The sequence below is a fragment of the Thunnus maccoyii genome, chromosome 24 (genome assembly GCF_910596095.1).
Source record: "Thunnus maccoyii chromosome 24, fThuMac1.1, whole genome shotgun sequence".
Taxonomy (NCBI): Eukaryota; Metazoa; Chordata; class Actinopteri; order Scombriformes; family Scombridae; genus Thunnus; species Thunnus maccoyii.
The window spans coordinates 20,347,896-20,367,709 of NC_056556.1; the positions used below are offsets into that span (position 1 = coordinate 20,347,896).

General features: G+C 41.3%; 1 protein-coding gene and 1 long non-coding RNA gene across 2 annotated transcripts in view; one reads left to right on the forward strand and one right to left on the reverse strand.

Annotated features, from left to right (window-relative positions):
- Positions 1-10,165, reverse strand: part of LOC121892132 (chloride intracellular channel protein 5) — a 29,950-nt gene extending 19,785 nt beyond the window's left edge. The window contains exon 1 of the mRNA XM_042404978.1: positions 10,084-10,165. The gene's annotated coding sequence lies outside the window, so the exon portion shown is untranslated. The remainder of the gene's footprint in view (positions 1-10,083) is intronic.
- The window catches only part of LOC121892134, a 55,869-nt gene extending 37,133 nt beyond the window's left edge, over positions 1-18,736 (forward strand). The window contains exons 6-7 of the long non-coding RNA XR_006094304.1: positions 9,703-9,765; positions 18,685-18,736. This is a non-coding gene — a long non-coding RNA (uncharacterized LOC121892134). The remainder of the gene's footprint in view (positions 1-9,702; positions 9,766-18,684) is intronic.
- Positions 18,737-19,814: the final 1,078 nt, after the last annotated feature.

Genomic DNA, 19,814 nt, shown 5'->3' on the forward strand with positions numbered 1-19,814 from the left:
TGCACATATTAAACCATATCCAGCAGAACAAACTTGAAGCCCTCTTGGTTAGTCTGGATGCCAAGAAGGCCTTTGATTCAGTGAGTTGGCCATTCTTATACATAGTACTTGAAAAATTTGGCATGCACACAAAATTTGTTAAAGGCATCTGCACGCTATATAATAAACCATCAGCCCAGATAAAAACGGGTACCTTTCAGATACTATTATATTAGAGCGTGGATCGAGATAGGAGTGTCCAATTTCACCACTACTCTTTGTGCTCTTTATAGAGCCTCTCGCACAGTGGATAAGGCAAACCGAAAGTCAGAGGCATCTGCATTAATGACGAAGATCACAAACTGGCATTGTACACCGATGACATATTGATCTATTTAAGTAAACCCCCTAACTCTTTTTTTGAACTAATGAATCTGATAGAAACCTTTGGTAGATACGCAGGATACAAATTAAATGTACAAAAAACGCAAATTTTGACTTTTAATTATACACCCTCAAAACACCTCAGAGAGAAGTACCATCTTAATTGGGATCAGAACTCACTGAAATACCTAGGAATATACTTACCAAAAAACATCCCAACACTGGCAGAGATAAATTATGGCCCCCTCTTGACAAAAATTAAAAATGACATACACAGATGGAATGCCATCTCTTTCCCTGGTCTCAGCCATAGAATTGATTCTGTAAAGATCAACATTCTTCCACGATATCTTTACCTATTTCAGGCACTCCCTGTAGAAATTTCCTTAAAACAACTCTCTGAACTGAATAAGATTATTTCCAGATTTATCTGGCAGGGTTAAATTCAAAACTTTACAGCTGTCAAGGGAGGAAGGAGGAATGGCATTACCCCATTTTAAGGATTATTTTTATGCAGCCCAGATTAAACCTTTAATTAACATCTGCAACCCAACATTTAATGCCAGGTGGAAAGATATCTAACTCTCTATTATGAAGGATCCCCCAATTCATGCAATATTGGCTCATAAAAATTTGGGAAAATTTACAGACAAGGTACAAAACCCATGGATCAAAGCCCAATTAAAAATCTGGAATATGATAAGAGAAGAATATAAACTGGACCATAAACTACAAATACTCCAATGGTGTGCCTATGATCCTGATTTTAAGCTTAATAAAATGGATCGGAGCTTTAAGTCCTGGATCTTAAAAGGAATAACAACATTCTACTCCCTCACAGAAAAGGGACACTTAAATGACTTTGAAACTTTGAGGAAAGAATATTGTTTTTGATTTTCATAGATATCTCCAAATACGTAATCATTTTGATCATAACATTAAGAATAAAACAGACTTTAATGACCCAATATTGAGGATATTTATTGGTGCCTATCAATCAGATTCAAATAAGGGTGTTATTTCCAGACTTTATAAAGGCCTTATGACGAAAAATACTCCACTCTACAGAATATATTAAAGAAAAATGGGAAAAAGAAGGTACTTTTTCAATATCAAATGAATATTGGCTTGATGTATGTAAATTCCAGTGGAAGTGCACCAATTCCTACATATGGCGGGAGTTCGGGTGGAAGTGTCTTATCCGATTTTTTATTACACCAAAACAGAAAGCATATATTGAAGAGGGGGAATACCAGATGTTGGAGACAGTGTGGACTTCAGGAGGCTAACCACTGGCACATTTTTTGGGAATGCGCTGCGATAAGACCTTTCTGGGTAGAGCTTCACAAAGCACTGAAAAGCATATTTAACACTGATCTGTCCTTGCAATTTTCTACCTTATTCTTAGGAAATGCTGATTTCCAGGTAAGACGACCTGATGAATATTTATTTGGTATTTTGATATCCACTGGTAAAAAAGCACTCACAAGGTGCTGGTTGCTTCCTGAACCTCCCACAATACAGGAGTGGATAGATATAGTAGATGACATTTATGTTATGGAAAGGATCACTTTCTCTCTTCACCTTCAGAAAAATGTATTCATTAAATTTTGGGCCAAGTGGGTCAAATATGTAAAACCTTTACGGCCAGATTTTGTGGAGGAGTGAATAAGTGACACTTTAATGTTGTTTTATTTTCGGAATGACCCTGAAGGAATGACACTGTGCTGTTGTTTCATTTTATTTTATTGTCACTTTTTTCTTTAATTTCTCTCATGTTCCCCCCTCCCCCCACCGATATGCTTTCCAATGCTCACACACCCTCTCTCTCTACCACCATACACGTTTTCCCTGCCAGACATTGGGATTCATACCCTCTCCCTCCACCACCAACTAAGAGACCGCTCACTCCCTCCCTACCACTGACTGAGAACACCTACATCACCTCTCTCCTGCATAGACTCTTATGTACACACTTCACCTCTCCCAAATTGTATAAAGTTCTTTAAGTCTGCTTATTTTTATATTTTCTATTACTTGTTTTATTTTACCTTTTCTCAGTGTAAAAAAGAAAAACCTGGATGGCAGAGAAAAATGTAACTGCTTTTATCTGTATAATACATTCTGCTGCTCCAAAATAAAGAATTTCCAAAAAAAGAAATGGCTTGGAGTAGGTTAGCAGAGTGTTATGGCGCACCTTAGATGATTAAAAATGCACTCTTTAAGAAGCTGGATGCTTTTCCTAAAATCTCTAACAGAGACTACGCCAAGCTTAGAGAACTTGGAGACCTTCTAATGGAGCTGCAAGCGGCCAAAGATGATGGATACTTACCGGGGCTGGCTTATTTGGATAACGCAAGAGGGATCGATCTAATAGTGGAGAAGCTGCTCAATTATCCACAAGAGAGGTGGATTTCTCATGGCATGAAGTACAAAGAGGAAAATCATGAACACTTCCCTCCATTCCGGTATTTCACCAGTTTCATTTGCCTTGAGGCAAAAGCAAGGAACGACCTTAATTTCTCCATACTCAGTACTAACCCAACAAAAGGTGACAGATTTACACCCAAATACAGCAGTCAGAGAATGCCCATTACTGTCAATAAAACAGATGTCTCTCCAAAAACACCCTCCAACATAGACCCATATCCCAAAGAAAATGGTAAATATTGTCCTATTCACAATAAGCCTCACCCCTTGAGGCAGTGTTGAGGATTCAGAATGAAGACACTGGAGGAGCGGAAAGCTTATTTTAAGGACAATGGTATCGGCTTCAGGTGCTGTGCATCTTCCTCTCACCTGGCATGCAATTGCAATGCTGCGGTTAAGTGTACAGAGTGCAACAGTGAAAACCACAGCACTGTCCTCCATGCAGGCCTTCTCCCTTCAGCCTCTCAAGCATCCAGCCCCTCTACAGGTCACGTGGGGAGGAAGAAGCCTCATCTTCATTACCATCTGTGAACAGTGCATGTACAGAGGTCTGTGGCAAAGGTCTTACAGCCAAGTCCTGTCCAAAGATTTGTTTGGTCTGAGTCTGTCCAAAGGGTAAGCGGGAGAATGCAGTGAAGATGTATGTGATGTCGACGATCAAAGCAACCGATCTCTAGCAAAGTCAGAGTTCTTTGAGCACTTTTGCATTAACAGCACTGCGTCTCCTTACTCACTTGAAACCTGTGCTGGCATCACAGATACAGTTGGGGGTAGAGCTGAAGGTTACCAGATAGAGCCTGTACATGGGGGAGTTTGTCTGTCACTCCCAACACTGATAGAATGTAACAAAATACCAGATAACAGATCTGAGATATCTACACCCGAGGCAGCCCATTACCATTCACACCTGAAGTCAATCGCCCCAGAGATCCCAGAACTGGATGAGAAAGCTCAAATCCTCCTGCTGCAAGGTCGCGATATCTTGAGAGTCCACAAGGTGAGGAAGCGAGTGAATGGACCTCACAACACCCCCTTTGCCTTCAAGCTGGACCTGGGGTGGGTTTTAGTAGGTGATGTGTGTTTGGGCAGCTCTCACATGCCAAGAGTGCAATGCTTCAAAACCAGTGTGTTAGAAGATGGCAGGCCCTCAATCTTCACACCCTGTGAAAACCGCATCCATCTCAAAGAGATGGCAAACAGCAAGGGTTTCCTCATTCCTTCAAAGGTGACTCAACAGGCAGAAAAGACGAAGATTACCTCGGACTCTCAGTGTTTGAGCGGACAGAAGACGACAACAAACTTGCTCTCTCTATAGAGGAAGAGGTCTTCTTGGGCACCATGGAAAAGGAGCTCTTCCAAGACAAAGCCAGCAGCTGGGTGGCCCCACTTCCTTTTAGACACCCAAGACCACCTCTCCCCAACAACAGAGAGCTCAATCGCCTCTTCTTGCGACGCACCTTGCAAAAGAAGCCAGGAATGAAACAACAGCTCACCGACTTCATTCAGAGGATATTCGAGAATGACCATGCTGAGCCAGCACTTCCTTTAACTGAAGGTCAAGAATGCTGGTATTTGCCAACTTTTGGAGTTTACCATCCAAGAAAGCCTGACCAAATTAGAGTTGTTTTCGACTCCAGCGCACAGTATCAGGGTCTCTCTCTCAACAGTGTCCTCCTAACAGGTCCGGACTTGAACAACAGCCTGCTGGGTGTCCTGATCCGGTTCAGAAAGGAGCCAGCCGCAGTAACAGCAGATATCCAGCAAATGTTTCATTGTTTCACAGTGAGGGAGGACCACAGGGACTATCTGAGGTTTCTATGGTTCTGTGACAATGACTTGGTCATGGACATCATAGAATACAGGATGAAGGTCCACGTATTTGGAAATAGTCCCTCCCCTGCAGTGCGAACATGAATATGGACCTGACACTCGCAAGTTCGTTGAACGCGACTTTTACATGGACGATGGTCTTAAGTCACTCCCTACAGAAGAAGAGGCAATCGATCTGCTGCAGAGAATGCAGGCTCCACTGTCAGAGCCGAATCTAAGGTTGCACAAGATTGCATCCAACAATGCAGCAGTGCTGTCAGCTTTCCCTCCTCAGGATTGTGCTAAAGGCATCAAAGACCTCAATCTTGGAGATGAAATCATGCTTATTCAGCGTAGCCTTGGCTTGCGCTGGGAGATCACTACAGACTACACTACAAAGGCAAAACACACTGAACTGTGCCTCCTCTGTGATGTCTCCACCAAAGCTATTGCCACAGTAGCGTATCTCAGAGCCATCTATGAGGATGAAAAGTGTGACGTCAGCTTCATTCTTGGAAAAGCAAAGCTGACACCTCAACACGAACCCACCATTCCCAGACTTGAACTGTGTGCAGCTGTGTTAGCTGTAGAGATTTCATTTTACATGAAATCGATATCAAGCCAGATGAGGTGCGTTTTTTATTGTGACAGTAGAGTTGTACTGGGCTACATATACAATGAGAGCAGACGCTTTTATGTATATGTACACAATAGTGTCCAGAGAATCAGACAGTCAACGAGGTCCGAGCACTGGCATTATGTGCCTTCTGAGCTCAATCCAGCTGACCATGCTTCGAGATCCGTTCCTGCCCTTCAACTTCAGAATACAACTTGGCTTACAGGGCCAGATTTCCTCTACAAACCATCCACATGTCACCCTACAACTCAAGCCTCCTCCAGAATACAATACCCTACAACTCAAGCCTCCAGAAATAGACTCTGAAATTCACCATCAGCCCCAGGTCACCACATCTTCCACCAGCATGAAAGACAGACAACTTGGTTCAGAATGCTTTGAGCATTTTTCCACATGAGACAGCTTGCTGAATGGAATCGCTTCACTTATCCATGTAGCCTGCTCTTTCAAGTCCTCTTCTGTCAATCTTTCACACAAATGCACTGGTTGGCACCAGTGTGAACAACCACATCTTCAAAGGGAGCTAGTTCAAGCTAAGAATGTAGTCGGCCTGGATGTGTTTGGTCCTTTTACAGTCATGGCATGCAGAACTCTGGGCTGTGCTTTTATTAGCACCCGAGCAGTTCATATTGAAGTAATTGAGATGATGGACACTTCAAGCTGCATTAATGCTCTTCGAAGGTTCTTTGCTATTCGAGGAGCTGCAAGGCAGCTGCGCTCTGACTGGAGGATGAACTTTATAAGAGCAAGCAAAGAACTGAGATTCCACAAGATGGCGAAGGAACCTGTGGTACAGAAATACCTCAGGGATCACTCTTGCACATGGGAATTCAATCCACCCCATGCCTGCGGGGCCTGGGAGCACATGATAGGGATGTTCGAAGGATACTGGACTCCATGTTGATGCAGGACAAGTGTCAACCTCTCTCCCATGAAGTTCTCTGCACATTCATGGCAGAAATCTCTGCGATAATCAATGCAAGGCCACTGACTCCTGTGTCTACCAACCCAGACTCACCTTTGATACTTACTCCAGCCATGCTACTTACTCAAGAGGTTGGATTACCTCGTCCAATGGGAGTGTTCTCAGAAGGCAACCACTTCAGACAGAAATGGAGGTAGGTGCAGAGTCTTGTTGACCAGTCCTGGTATCGCTGGAGACGTGAATATCTCCCCACTTTGCAGACTCACCGCAAATGGAAGACAACACAGTCGGACATTCAGAAGGGAGACCTTGTTCTGATGAGAGACGCTCAAGTAGCACGCAATGAGTGGCGGGTGGCACTTGTCTCTGAGGTCTTTAAAAGTGCAGATGAGAAGGTAGACAAGATACAAATCAAGGTTTCCCAGGAAGGATCATGCAAGACATTCCTCAGACCAGTCATGGAAGTCATCCTTCTGTTGTCATGAAAAGATCAAGATAGTTAACTAGTTATGACATCTGTAAGGGATTTATTGTGTCAAAGTATGTGCCTTAACTTTTGTAGACAGCTGAAGGACATCTGTACAATGAATCTTGTTAGAGACACCTGGTAGTAGAATTGACTGTGTCAAATTTGTCAGGAGGTCATCAAGAGTTTAGCAGTGTTCATTGGTTAGGCTATATGCTTTATTATTTTACAACATTAGTACTTTATTACTTTATTACCCTCTCTCTGTCAAATTCCCACTAGGATATACTGTACTTAAGTTGAGACTGTTTGGTTGTTCGGGAGAACGGCTGTGTGCCCTTCTCCATGCTGGCATGTACGAGTAAAGAAAGATTCATCACTCTGTGTTTTTAATTCTTCAGAGAACTTCAATTCTTAAGAAATTCTCTTACACATCTTATAGATGCCAGGCGGGGAGTGTTCTGCCCCAGGCTTTTTAGTTCTTTTAGCAGTGTTTTAGCACCTTCTAGTGGTGGGTTTGTCTGTACAGGAAATAGTTCTCATGTGATCTGAAATCAGCCCTTTCTACTCAAGAAGACTGAGGAGCAGACACATATATTATCTGCTGCCATCCCTTTGTTTAAGCTTGTGAAAGCATCATCTGTAAGTTTCTGTGTTATTTAATCTCAAATACTAATCACATTTGGTGATATTTGTGAGGAGGATGCTTTTGTGAACTTTGTAAGATATATTCTGTAATTGCTGAGAGTTAATGTGTTTGCCTGTTGTGGCGCTGATATAAGCTAAAAAAGAATGTAGACTGTTGTGAGAACTACATTGTATGTAAAGTGCAAGTGCATTATTATAATTTAATATATATTCATATTAGAAATTCATACATTTTGGTTTATTTAAAATGTATGTAGTATGCTGCAGTAAGCCATAGCTACCCTGTCATGTCACCAGCTCTAACACTATTGAATTGTTTTGTATTTCGTTGTGTTTTCTCATCTACAACGGCATCTTATTAAAGACACAACTAAGATGATCCCTGACTCTCATGCATTTATTGGACGGAGTTTGGGTTGCTGTTGAATTGTATTGCCGCATAATGAGAACAGTACAGTTACAGTAGTCCTACTGTAAATAAAAACACTGTAAACTTACTGTAACATATTTTACAGTGAGTTTATATTTACAGTAATTAACCGGCAGCAATTGACCAGTAACTTACTGTAAAATAAATTATAGTAAGTTTACTGTGTTTATATTTACAGTAATTAACTGGCAGCAATTGACAACTAACTTACTGTAATTTATTTTACAGTAACTAATTAATTTTACAGTCGCCTAAGTTACTTGTCAATTGCTGCTAATTAATTACTGTAAAAATCACAGTAAGTTTTTTACAGTGCAGTTATAGACAATAAAGACATAAAAGACATACATGCTGTTATTTTTAGTGCTGTAGCTGCCAGTATAACAATAATGAGGATAACATGTACTGTACATTTACATCAGAACAGGGTTTTTTTTCTTGATTTAGCGCCCCCTTTGTTGACAAACACACACAATGTTTTGATGAAAGCAGGTTATGATCTGTCTCTCTTTCTGATGGTCCTTTTATAATGACCATTATCTAATAAACATTGTAATCTTACTTGAGGTCAGTTTTTGTGTGAATTTTTGAGGCACAGAACAGTGTTACAGTTCCTTCATATCTCAGTGGGTGGCAATGGAATCTCTGCTTCATTGCAAACACATGCACACAATGTATCCAGTGTGAGTGTGTTACAGCAGGGATGGAAGGTCTTTTTCACACCCACAGCAGCTGTGAAATCTGTCTTGTTCTCTCTTTTATTTGTGTTGAGTTCATCCAATATGTTTTTTTGCAGGCTGATTTGTTATTAAGAAGCTGTCACTGGTTGTAAATTCAATCCAGAGCAATTTGTCACAAGCCAAAATCTCCCAAGTGTAAGTGTAGATAAAGGTGCTGTATTACTAGACACTGACACCTATTAATAGTTCAACTCTTTCCCTCTTTGTGTGGTTCACGTGGTTTGTGTGGTAACTGGTGGGGTGTTTGACACATGAATACAATAAAGCCTGAAACATGAACTCAGTATGCAAATGCTGCCAAATCTTAACCATACCACAAAATAATTGCCCCTTCCTCTCAAAGTAGCATTAAGTGTGAATGTCAACAAGCAGGCCCAGACTGGCAACTGGGAGCACTGGGACTTTTCCCGGTGGCCTGGTCTGCTAAATGGCTCGGCAGGCTCGCCACAGGCTGCAGATTTTTATTTTTGACCCTGAACATAACACTGCCCGGACTGCTGTGGCAGCCAGACACAGTAGAAGTAGCGAGTCGAAAGACAGAGAGAGAGGGTGAGAGAGTAGTTGGCAGTTAGTGCGGTTAAATGACTTAGCAAGATGAATGGTGGAAAAAAAGAGGGTGGAGCAGAGAGGGAAAGAGAAAAAAAAGAAAGGTGCTTGCAGGAGATGCCGCTAAATGTGGCAAAATTGACCAAATGGATGCACGCAGGGGACCACAGCGGCCAGTTTAGTCAGTAAATAAACATGCTAGCTAGCTAACGTTTGCTACCTAGCTAACATAGCTAATGTTACTGATGATCATTACCCCCTATTAAAGCTGTCAGGAAACTTCACAATCAATAATAAAAGTGGTAGTTCCCTTTCTAATTTCCTCAAAATCATTGATGGCATAATTGGCGTATCTTGTCTAGTTAATGTGATCAGTAGTATTTGAAAATTCATGTTTTGGTGAAATTTTCAGTCAGTGAGCTCATACTTTGAACTCATAATTGAAAATTATTGAGACAACACAAAGTCTTCTATCACACTATTCAGGTTACTGTAATTTGTTGAAACTTCCTATTATTGTTATTTAATGTTTATGTTGGCTAAAGGACTATTTTAACTGTTGATGAGTAGTGTATATCAGTAAACTGAGTAGGGTATTGTGCTCTTGCTCTATTCTTTGAATAGGTGGAGAGAGTTGTTAACTGTATTATATTGGTACATTAAAAGATATGATGTGCTGTGCTAAGCTATGCTTTTTTCTTTTTGAAGGTGGAGAGAGTAGCATTGGTGCCACAGTAGTACAGAAGCCCACTACTTCAGAGCAACCTGCAGGTACAAGAAAAATCAAATGTATACAGTTTAAGGTAATTTTATAGAAAAAATAGTTTTAAATAGGTGTACTCAAACTTCTGATGAGTGTAAATCAGTTAACTGAATAGGGTATTGTACTCTTGGTCTGTTCTTTGAATAGGTGGAGTTTAGTGTAGTGGTTAACTGTATTATGGTAACGTTCATTAAAAATATGGCACGGCTTCTTTTTGAAGGTGAAGAGAGTAGCATTGGTGCCACAGTAGTAGTAGTGTCGTCTCCCTACTTAATGATATGTACTTTTAGTTTTATTTGAGATTCATAACAGTACATTGTACTAACCGGAACGTAGATTTCCTCCGTCCTCTGCACGGCGTCCTATGCCACAAGGAGCGTTTAAGAGGCGGAGTGTCTTGATTGCAGGGAAGCCATTCGCCTTTAAATTCAGTTGCATTCCTACTACAGTAATCACGGCAGCCTGAAAAGGCGTCTTTAGACTACCGTAATTACTGCAGTAGCAGGGCAACTAAACTGCCTGATTTTGTTAACTTGCTCAGATTTTGTTGATTTGGTAATTTTCCTTGATTTTTGTGCTTCTACTATGGTTAAGTAGGTGACGTAGTTAAATGGTTTCTTTATTTGTCTGTTTAATTGTGTTTATTGTTGATATATGATCAGGCATCTGCACGGGGTGTTCATTTTGAAAGTTGACCGGATGCTCTATGCTGTTTCTGTGTCTGACTTCCTGCCCAGCTTGATCTGCTCTGTGCAACCATGGATGTATAATAAGAGCTGGATAGGGCACCGCCACTCAGCCTTGCAACCAATTTTTCCCAGTGGCCAAAAAGGATTTTCCCCATAGACCACCATTGTAAAACAGACGTCTGTAAAACTGTTGACAGGACACGTCGAACTGCAAACAACGTCAATTATAACTCTTTCTATTATGAACTTTTGATTCATGGAAGTTTTATATTTGTAAAACTTTCCTCAGGCCCAGAAAAGCAATTTAAAAATCTGTGACGTCATCACAATGTAAAGTCTATGGGCCGAGCGGGAACTCGCGAGCGGGGCCAGCAGGGGAAACACTAATGCGCATATTCAGTGGGCCACACAACACGGAAGCAAACCCGGAAGCTAGAAACTTTTTTTGGCATATGCGCCAGGCAAGCAATTCCTTTAGGACTGAATTGGCGCCATTTTTAGTCAGGTATCCAGCTCTTACAATATATCCATGTGTACAACTTGACACGGCATCCATCAAAAATAGACAGGGCACGTATCTTTAGCCCGGAGCTGGGATGTTTCTGAAATGTGCCACAGCGCACCCAGTGGGATCACAAGCAAGTCAAGTTTAAAATTTTCCTAGTGGGAGATCCTCAGACACCCAGCTTAAAAAGTGCCCTGACGAGGGCTATATTTCGCGCTATATTTCCCAAATGATTTTCCCATTCCAGCCCTGTCAACAAGTCCACCAAATTTAATGACAAAATACAGTATGTTGTTGGTACACTTTCAAGCATTTTTTGATCTGATGCCTCAATCAGCAAGACAACATCATTTGTCGGTGCCCTCTAAAACTGTTACAGTGCTGAAAATGATGTTACAACGCTATGTTTAAGGTTTGATTAGGTTTAGACACAAAATGACTGTGTCTAAACCTAAATGACGGTTAGGTTTGGGGAAAAATTGTGGTTTAAGTTAAAATAACTACTTTGTTAAAGATCCCCTCCAGACATGTTTTAAGACATCTAAAAATACTTTGAATGATAATGTATATATCATGTTTTTTTTTTAACAAAAAAAGTTAATTTACTTCATTAAAAATTCTTAAAATTACATCTATTGTTTTTTTTTCCCTCATTGATAAATCCAGAATCCATGAATCTACAAATATTTTTTCATTTCAAAAGTGGCAAACTGCTGGACATAAGATGTCTCCTACTTCTCTGAACAGTCCTTTCTCAGTGTATGTGCACTGGAGGCTTTAGGTTTCCACACCGTATGTTGTACACTCAACCATAATTGGATCTAAAATAGTTGTGATGTCATAAATCATGCTCACTGGTATAAGCCCTAAATTGTGAGCAGCACAGAGAAACATTCCCCCTTAAGCAGATGAATGTGAAAACTGCACATACATCATTCTGCACAGTGAAGCTCAAACCGCCAAGTAAAGTAACTATGAGCAAACCACATTTTTTCAAGGAGGGGGACTTTAAAGTTAGGCGACCTTCATCATCATGGTTACAATAATAACCTTGTTAAGGAATTATTGTGGTCCACTATAGGAGCTGTAGATGGGAAGGAAGCAAAAAAAAACAAAACAGAAATGCAATGTCCAAGAGTAGAATTATAGTACGTGCAATTTAGAAATAACAAGATTAGATTAATAAGTGCAGTAAAATAAGTCCAAAGACAGTAGGTCCATGATGTTTACATCAGTCTAGTCCATGAAAAGGGGGGCCAGGAAGCGGGTGAGGCTGAGGACGAGGATAAGTAGACTGGACAGCACAGGTCAACAAATCAGCAGTGATCACTGCAGTCACTGGAACAGATGTCAGCTGTCAGATCAGCTGTATACATTAAAAACCCAGTAGGCCTTTATCATTCAAACCTTGGTCATTGCTGAGATTGGTTCCTAGCTGTTAAACATAATGTACATGCAGAATTGAGTGTGAGGATGTGTTATTTCCAGCACCGCTGTGCCCAGAGCTCTAAGAACCAAACGGCTAATCAGCTTACAGAGTGAGAATGTAGAGATTAACCCTGCATGCTACTGGCGACAGCATAGCACCACTACGCTATTCATTAATGCCCTAACTTCATTCCTTCAGTACATGCAAGACAATGACAGAAAATACCCATACTCTATTTAAGTCAAGATTTTGTTGGTGTAATTTGACCATGTCATTTTGAAAGAGCTGCTTTCTAGATATTTGATGACTGATTGATCTAATGTTTCAACCCTCCTATACCTCAAGTGCTATTAGCTACAGCAACACAGAGGGACACTTGAACCTTTCCATAATATTTCCATCTACCTCAGTCTGTGCCGCCAACAGTGTACCTGACAAAGGAGGCCTTTGTTTGAATGTGAACTCCCATGGAGAACAAGGTGGTTGTGTGTATGTGTGAGTAGAGGCTCTCAGATATTAGTGCATTTTTCTTGGCGTTAAACCTCTCTGCTGGCCCTCAGCATGCTGCACTCCTTTATTCTCACCTCAGTGAGGAATGTGCTGCTGAACCAGAGAGAGAAATGATCTGGTGTGTGTATGTGTGTGCATTTGCAAGTTATGGATGATCGATGATTATTATAAGCTTCAGAAGGATATTGTATTGGGTTACACTATATTATAATATTGTATTCCTATTATTTTGTCCACAACCTTGTAAAATGTAGGCTACCATGCCTGATGGATTAGGATATCACTATCTTAATTGGATAAGGTAAGTAGATCAAGATGGGGTTTCTCTCTTACTTGCTCTCTCTCTGTATCACGCACACACACACTCACACACACACACACACACACACACACACACACACACACACACACACACACACACAATGATAATATAGTACCCATACCTATGCTAGACATACAAAAGCACATAAACTCAACATTTCAGCCTCACTCTTCAAATTTATGCTATTTTTAGACTAATTTTGAAAGTAATTGTGTGTAACATTATGTGCCTATAAGGGCAGCATCTAATCGAAATAATAATAATAATAGTAATTCACACAATCATTTTTTGATTTTAAAAAACTTGTCGTTGACTTCATTGACTCCAACCTTACAAAAATAATAATACATTTTATTCATAGAGCACTTTTCAAGGTAATCACAGGCACTTTACACTGAAGAGGAAAAATATTATATATAAAAATACACTGAAGGCAAGATAACACACTGAGCACACGAGGTAGCAGGCAACATTAAATCAAGAAATTATCAATGATGAGGTAATGTTGTCAAGTCCTGAATATAATAAATGTATTTTTGTTCCCAAACCAAAATCTTATTAAGTATCAGCAAAAACTACCACCCTCTTTAATATTAGTAGACAACATCATATGTATCTACATCGTAGACTGTAAAAAATATGGACGTAGTCATCGTGATGTCACCCATTGGTTTGTGAACTGCCGTTTTGAGGCCTCGAGTTTAGCGATTAGACCATCGCCATCTTGGATTTGACTGTCACCATGTTTGATTTTTGGAGCCAGAAGTGATCATATTTGGATGAGAGGCTGGAGCTGACCATAGCGCTAGCTGCTAGCTTGGTTAGCATGGTACATTTACAATCTATGGTAAACAGTGATAACGCTAATGCTAATGCTAATTTCCGCTAGCGAAAAACAGGCCTAAAACATTGATTCCTTAGAGGATCTTTTATCACAACCAAATGCTGAACAAGATTTTTTTAGGTGACCGGAATGTTACAGCTAACTCTTATGAACTGAAAACACACTGTGAAGTGTGAATATAGTATCTATGGCACATTGTGCCTGTTAGCTAGCACAAGTGTCAGGTGGCTTTACACAATACTATTTGTTTAAATTGCTGCTGCTGGTAGAATAGCTTCCAGCTACACAATCAGTTCTATTGTTTATTATTGAGTTTGTGACCCAGAAATTGTCCCAAGTCTACATTGCTCAGAAACCTAGTCTAAAGGCAGCCATAAACACAGCTGGCTCACATTTGGTTCTCCAGTGCCAGAGCATGGGAGTGCACTGAGAATCAGCTGCAGATAGACTAACTCAGCTGTCCCTGTGGCCAGACTGGTGTTTCTAGGTCTGATACCCAATGATACAATACAAGTTTATGTGGATCTGGTATGAAGCCCATTCAAGAGTTTGATTCTGTGTCAGTAGTAATTCTATATCAGTTAGAAGGATTTCAGAGCAAAAATAGTGCTGTGTTGAAAAACATTTTGTGTGCTGCTTTGCTTCAGGTATCAATAAGTTGATGAAACAAACCAGGAAGTCCAGATTTAGGGCCACACACACCAGCAGCATCTCAATACTCTTCATTTTGGGTTGAAGCACGACACCTCATTGTCATACACCATGTTCTATTTCCAAGCGTCGGTACACGTCAGCTCTTGAGAAAATCAGTAGTTTTGCCATATATGCTCCCTGGATCATCACGTCCCAGCTCCTGTTACCTTGACAACCTCTGTTGTCTGTATGACATATTCTGCATGTGCTGTGGAGCTAATTGAGTTTTAAGGCTTATCTACCTTTGCCCTTAGAACAAAGTACACACAAGAGTGTTTTCACTTTTGTATGTGTTTTGGTATTTGGTTTTATTTGGTTTCTGGATTTGGAGCATTTCCCTTAATGTTTGTACTTTCACTCTTGTAAATGCTTTGTCCTTTAGAACCCCCGTGCTTATCAGACATCAAAACACTGCACAGTGTTTTATAATACTCTTTTATCATCCATTATGCATGGCAAATACTAGGATTACGCCATCCACAATACAAAGTAAACTACCAGAAATGTGGGTTTTTGATTGGCCTATGCAGCGAATTACAGAAGATGAATTAGATGGGTTCAGTATTTCTGCCAAATGACCCTGTTTTTTTGCTAGAGGCCTCTGCATTGGGACCCCTGCTCTACCAACCCAGTGGTCTATTTGAAATGAATAAGGAAGCTTTGTATTTTAATCTGGGCGGCCTGACCACAGGCTTAAATTATACTCATCGTCATCTTTTAAGTATGGTCTTATTGCTGTCTTTTATATTGTGATAACGTCATTTAAGGTGCTAGAGCCACTAAAACCATTATAGTCTGTGGCCTTGACCAAGGAACCATGAAAGCATCCTCTTTTCTCAATGTATATAAGGTGTTATTGACTCAGGGTGGACATACTGTATGTGTACAGTCTGTGTATGTTGGAAAGGCTGTATGCATATGTTTCATTACCTTAACATAAAGTGAGATCTCATACTCCTGGTCTTGGGATGTTCTGCTGTTCCTGCGCAAAGGAGGCAAAGGGCTCTCCACCCTCCTATGGGAGATCAGTTTCACCTCCTCTCTCCTCTCTTCTGTCATCTCCTCCTGCTGGGGGATGTATGAATGGCCATCCTCCAGCAGCACCACTCGCTTTTTCTTCACCTGCTCATCCCTCTTTTTGGGCTGAGATTCGTCTTTGATCACTGACTTCAGCTCTTTTATCCAGTCCTCCTTCCTTGGTGGACTTTTCTCTTTTGTCATTGGTTCTTTGTTCATCCATTCCTTTCTCTCCCTCTCAGATTCCCAGATGTCTTTTTTCAGAGGCTTCAGGTCTTTCCTCCAATCTTTCATTTCTGGAGCTCTCTCTTCCTCTGGTTGATCTTTTTTAATCCAGTCATCATCTTTTCTCCTGAGTGACAGCAGTCTTGATGTCCCCCATCCTTCCTTCCTAAATGGCTGTGGCTCAGGACATAGGATCCCATTCTCCATTGCTTGCTTCAGTCCTTTAACTCTTCCATGTATATCCAACTCTACCTCTGGGTTTTCATATTTCGGCTTCTTGTCCTTATTATCCTTCTGCTTCTCATCATTCTCTTTACCTAGTTTAACCTTCTCTCCTTCCAGCTCTTGATGCACTCCATCTTTTGTCTTGACAGCGGCATCTTCGGAAGTGATTAAAATGGTGGCAGGCTTTTGTTCCTCGGATTCTTTTCTCTGACTCTCCTCTGTCTCTTCAATCTCATCATCTAAAACAGTCACAGGCTCTTCTGCCATCTCTACATCTCCCTCCATTGCTTCTTCCTCTGTTCCTACTCCCTTTTCGTTCTCTACAAGGGCCGGCTCTCTTAGCTGTTCCCACAAGGTGTCTGCCCTTGCTTCTTTGAGGAGCTGTGAAGGATGTTCTTGCAAATCACCTCCCCCCCTCTGTTGCGGACTCTCCTCTAATTTGACCTCTCCCCTTGGCTGGTTTAGGTCGACTTCACTCCCTTCCTCCAGTTCAAAGGCCTCCTCCACCTGGTCCAAATCCACATGTAACTGTGTGTCTAAAGGTAAATCCTCCAAACACTGAAGTACTGGTTCTGGAGGAGCTACCTCTGGAGGAGCCTGGTTTTGAAGCTGAACAATTGTTTCTTCCTGCATTTCTAGATCATCTCTTCCTCTATGCACTTCCTCAACTGTTAACTCTCTAACAACATTATCACCTGTCTTTCCCTTCTCTTCCGTACTCTGCTCTCCCTCATCCATTACTGTTAGCTTCTCATCAGTGTTTTTCATTTCATTTTGACTCTCATTGCTTGATTTGCTTGTCTCATTGGCCACCACCTCGACTGTAGCAATTGCATTAAAAGGTATGACATTGTCACTGACAATTGAGGTTTGGCAAAGATCATCTTGAATTTTGACTTGTTCATTTACCTCCATGGTAACAGGGGTCACATCTATCATTGGATCCTCAATTCTTTCTGTTACATCACCATTGGTTGGCAATGTAACAACTTCTGTTTTGTCTGTGTTATCAGAAGACAACTGTGTACCTTCGTCAGACTTCTGTGCATCAGCTCCTGAGTTCTGAGTATCCCAGGCAGTCTCTGCATTATCAGTGGTAGATACTATCTGATGTTCTTCTAATCCTCTATCAGCCTCACTGGTCTTTTCCTCCCTCTCCTCTTTCACACTTGCTTTCACACAGTCTTGATTATTTTCTTCTTTTTCACTGTCTTCTTCATGTTTTCCATCGCTGTGTGATATCTGCTCTTTATCTTTTTCAACCTCTATCATTGCTGAAAAGTAACATGAATTTTCAGTCACTGTCTTTGTGTCTTTTGACCTTTCTACTCCCTTGCCTGTACCCTCTTTCTCAATCTGTTCATCTGTCTTTTCATGCTGTTCATTCCCCAATTCTACATCTCCCTCCCCATTTTCCTCCAGTCTTTCACCTCCTCCCTCACCCTCTTTTATTGCTTCATTTGGTAACAGGGCCATTTGGATAATCTTCACTTCCTCCCTTTCATCCTGGTCTCCACTTTCTCCTTCAGCATGCCACTCTCCTGCTTCATCCATCATCAAAACATCTTCCCCTACCTCTTCCGCTAGCTCCACCTCCTCATCTTCTTCTCCCTCCTCATTCCTTCTTCCCCTCTGAGTGTCGAGGTCTGAACAAAAAGCTACTGGGCTGTGGACAATGGTGCCATTTGACATGTCTGGGTTTGGGCAGGAGTCTGACTGAGCCATTGATTAAGTATGCGGAAATGATTGGACACTTACTCAGGACGAATTGGTGCCCAAGTTTCCAGAATCAGTGTGCAGTTCTGTAAGATGTCAAGTTTGCGGATTTAGCCCAGTATTCCAGAAAAGGTCGAATAGGGAATTAGGAGGTACCTAAGATTAAGATTGCAGAATGGTTCCAATTTCCAGATTAGGTCCAAAAAGAAATCTCAGAGTGTTTCTGAGGACAATAAAGATTGTAGATTGTAGAATAAAGAGTAGAATAAATAAGAAAATATTCCAAAATTGATCACAGGTTGTTCCAAGGCAAGTGGCTAGGAATAGGAGTAGATAAGAATAATTCCAGAATTCCAAAATGCTATTTGAAGCCTATAATTTTCAGATGAGTCCAATCCTTCAGGAGGGTTCCAAGATGAAGCTGAGAATGTTTACAAAGTTCTGAAGTTCTTGAAATGCCTGTGAGTTCAAAATTTCCAGGCAGAAGAAAGAAAATCTGGATTCACAGATTGTAAGTCCAAGATCATAAGACAATATATGTCTTTCAGGCATAAAGGCTTAAGGTTTCAAGTACACCATCCTTTTACTCCTTGCTTGTGGCTACAGGGCTCTCAAATCAGCACTGTACTTTAAGCACAGTTAGACATCAATAAATTCTCTCTCTCTCTCTCTCTCTCTCTCTCTCTCTCTCTCTCTCTCTTTTCTCTCTCTCTCTCTCTCTCTCTCTCTCTCTCTCTCTCTGATCCTGAAAGCTGATCCCCACATGACCAGGAGATTAAACCCTTCTGCCACCCAGTGACCAGCACCACTTCAGATGCGGTACCTTACACACACACACACACACACACACACACACACACACACCCACACTACATATGGTACATGTACCTATGCCACACAGATGGACATACAGTTGGAGTACAACTCAAACTTTCACCTCACTTATGTAAGGACTGGTAAAGTTACAGGCAAGAGGACTCAAATGCAGACACTACAGACCGACAGGTAAAGTGAGAAGGGCTTTTAATGAGAATTCTAAAACACAAGCTTACAGGTAGTTAGCGAGGAATCAGTCCAAATAAGGCAAACGAGTCCAAACTGGGCAAGGCAGGCAGGCAGGCAGGTCAAAATCAGTCCACATGTCAAAGATGCAGGAATAAGTACAAGAACAGGTAAAACTAAGCAAACATCTCAAACACCATGAAAACTAGACACTTGGAAAAAGGCTGGAACACTAGACACAGAGGTACTAAGAGAAACTGGCATTGAAAGAGGGGAACATACAGTCTACATACTATGGAGGGAATGGTAATGAGGTACAAGTGAAACTAACTGGGGCAGAGTAGACAATCATACAGGCAGGAAACACACAAGGGCAGGAAGTTAAGTATCTGAAATGAGAGCAGAGGTGAGTATTTCACAATAAAACAGGGCACAATGAATGAATAAGATGAAACAATGAAAAACAACCTAGGGGGCAGGTGACTAGGCAGGAGAACAGGCAGGGAGCCGATTGGCTGGGAGAACAGATGGCACAGGGCAGGACGATGCAGTGTCTAGAGAAAAGCAGATTGGGGAGGAGCACAGGAACACAGAGGGTGCGTTTCATTCTGCTAACTCAATGGGTACATCTCAAGTCTCTTATTTGATCTTTCCTCGCTCCTCGCCTGAACCCGAAATTGTTCCTGGTGCGCCATTTTGAAGGGCGTCCCACGTCTCTTATTTCTGCTCCGAGGAACAAAGAGGGATCTCTGAGGAGCGAGGAAACACGAGAGCAGCCTTCACTGAAGTCTTTTACCAGCCAACACGCCCCCTTATTTAATATCAGTTATTGATTGGACGCTGCAGCTGATCTGACTGATCTGATACATTACAACATCAT